Source organism: Plectropomus leopardus, unplaced genomic scaffold, assembly GCF_008729295.1.
Source record: "Plectropomus leopardus isolate mb unplaced genomic scaffold, YSFRI_Pleo_2.0 unplaced_scaffold29513, whole genome shotgun sequence".
Taxonomy (NCBI): Eukaryota; Metazoa; Chordata; class Actinopteri; order Perciformes; family Serranidae; genus Plectropomus; species Plectropomus leopardus.
This window is the reverse complement of record NW_024632172.1, coordinates 1-3,021: the sequence shown is the minus strand read 5'-3', so window position 1 is coordinate 3,021 and position 3,021 is coordinate 1. Positions and strand designations below refer to the sequence as shown.

Genomic DNA, 3,021 nt, shown 5'->3' with positions numbered 1-3,021 from the left:
GACAAATACAACTGCAGCACCTCAGAGGAACCAGCTGTGTCAGACCAGAGAGATAATGGGTGCAACACCAAAAATCTAAAATTATTAGGATTGGTGGGGTTAAGTCAAATTAAAGAGTGTTTTATGTTACATGTTGGCCTTCTTGCAGAGCAATGATATACACTATAAATATTTTAGCTTATATTTTGGTGAAATTGATAGCTTTGTGCTCTTAGGTATGCCATTAAACATCTTAAAGTAAAAGGATTTTATTCTAGTCAGGGGAACTTTTTTTTAAACTAGCTTGCCTTTGAAACTGCTTCTCCCTGCATATTTGGTGTAAAATATTAGTAAATGCATAATTCTAGAAATATGAAGTGAAATGCATAGTTTGGTCTTTCATTTTCAGAACAAAATCAAATAACTGCATGCTTGCTTAGACCATGCAAAATGTGTACAGATGTGAGCACCTTTATGAAGTGTATTAAAATTAGCTGATGTGAAGTGTATGAAAGTACTTTTTTGTGGTCAGTTTGCTTGTGTGAGTCGTTTGATGCTTGCTGTGGTTTTTCTGAGAGCGAGTTCTGCAAAATGACACTTAAATTGAATTCTACGTAGTCAGATACACAAGTGTCTTCCATCTGGACAGTCTTTTAGTATTCAGCTTCATCATGGAGGGACACTTGCTGTTTGTCATCCTCATGTGTAAGTCAAACCTCCTGTTGATTTATACATAATTGATTTTTACAAACTAATGCAGGTTGACAGCACACACAACATTAACTTATGTTAGTCGTATCAGCATGTTATATCACACTTATGTTTTTGTCTTTATTATGGTTTGTGATTTTATGTTAAGTGTTTTCTTATTGCCTGTGTTGTCACTCTGCAATGTTAATTTGTAAACTTATCAACTGCAGCACAGAATTAATAACTGATTTTACCATCAGGACACATAAAATATATCTTGATCTTAACCTTTTATATTTTGTGGAAGATAGCAATGAATTACTGTTATGTCTGTTGATCTTGTTAACACATCACATTTTCAACAGATTCCTTTCAAAAGATTCAAGTACAAGGTCAGTCCGTGATCTATCATCTTACTTGTCCAGCTGTGTTATCACTGTATGGGGAGGTTATTACAGTCTCATTTGTCTTTACTTCCTGTAGTAAATAACAAATTGTCATTCGGAATATTATCATATAAATGAAATTCTTGTATTTGAAATGACTTTCTGTATGTTTAAATCTACATTTTCAGCTCTTCCTCAACCTAAACTGGAAGTGAATTCAGCGATGATCACAGAGACAGACTCAGTCACACTGAACTGTCAGAGTCCATCGGATGTCCCTGTGTTTCAGTGTTATTTCTACACTGTGAGGCAGGACTCTCCCAAAATCTTCTCATGTATGAAGACACTGACAGGGAGTGAGCTGCTAACGATGGCAAAGCAGAGTTCACCTGCTGAGATTAAAGTGAAATGTTTCTACACTGTAAAGTATGAAGCGGTAAATAGTCCATCTCCACACAGTGAAGCATCCTCCATCACCATACACAGTGAGTGACTTCTCTTTCATATTTTCATATTTCACATTATTGCAAGATAAACCAATGACTTGGTGTCAGTGACTTGTTTGAAACGCAGCTAATCTGCTACAACATACCTGATTACAGTATGGCACAATGTGTTAAATTACTTTTTTTTTTTTTTTTTAGGACCGAAACCACAGATGAGTGCTCAACATTATGATGGTGACACCATTGTCTTTACCTGCTCTTTCCCTCCATCTGCTAATCTTGATACAAGATGTAACCTGTACTTTGGAGAAGCAAGTAGTCCAGTTGTGACAGAAAACATCTGGATGACAATGAGCTCAAAGAATCGGTGGTTCTGTCAGTTTACTGTCAAAATTGACGATTTTCAAAGACATCTACTTTTCCTTCAAAGAAGAGATGCCAGCTGTGATTATAGTGTGGGAACTGGACCCAACTCTCTGTCTCTTCGCAGTGATAGATACAGCCTCACTGGTAAGTCTAGTAAGACATGAACACATATCCTACAATGACTTTATATGAGACACTGCACTTGAACATAATTGATTGTGATAAAGTGAGTTTCCACTGAATGTGTAAATTCAGGCTAACATCACAAAGTAAGTCTCTGCTCAAGTTTGTCTTCCATTGCATGTAATTTGAATAGTTTGAACTGCGACATCAGAATCAGACACATTGGATAAGTTCAGTTTGACTTGTATTTGCTCCTATGATTAAACCTTCATATCAGTTTTATGTGTTTCAGATTGTGAGTCTTTATTTTAAAAAAGGATTATATAAAAAAAAAAGACTGCTTGTTTTGAGGACTGTAACGTCTTAATGGAGGCAAGTGTCAGTGTGCACTGAACAGACACAGAGCCCTTAAATAGCACTTAAAAGCCGCTCATGTCTTGCGTTTGATGTGGATTCCCAGTAAGAGTTTACAGCAACGGGTTCGGGCATTTTCATTCTCTGGGCATCTTTCATTTTGGTGCCCCGTCTTGTAGAAATGTGGAGCAAAAGTCAGGGTTCACAAAGTTATTTGGATAAGTCCTCCGTGATCCATGAATGTCTTTACAACATTTCATGGCAATAAACCAAATATTTCAGTCTGGGTCAAAGTGGTGGACTGATGGACCTATTGATATCATCACCAGAGCAGGCACGGCTAAACAGAACACGTTGGTGGTTTAAACTTCTCATTTTTTTGTGCTTAAATCATTGCACAAAAAGAAATAGCGCATTTGATCAATTATTTGTACATGCATAAAATTGACAGGCACAAATGTCCTCTCAATTTACTGTAGATATTGTGGAAAAAGAAAGAAGCATGGCCTCCAGAAGATCATTTTCTACTATCACCTCAGGTGAGGCCATGTTTTCATCTAAAAGAAATCCAGAACATCGTCACACTTTACTTAAATGAAAGACTTAATTTTTTATGCATTATTCATCAGATTTGACTGAGAGCAGGCCTGGTGCTTCCACAGCTCGTGTGAAATCAG

General features: G+C 36.8%; 1 long non-coding RNA gene across 1 annotated transcript; it reads left to right on the top strand.

The window, feature by feature from the left end:
- Nucleotides 1-622: 622 nt before the first annotated feature.
- Nucleotides 623-1,288, top strand: LOC121938444. The gene is made up of 3 exons (XR_006105289.1): nt 623-684; nt 1,035-1,061; nt 1,244-1,288. It is a non-coding gene; the product is annotated as an uncharacterized LOC121938444 (long non-coding RNA).
- Nucleotides 1,289-3,021: the final 1,733 nt, after the last annotated feature.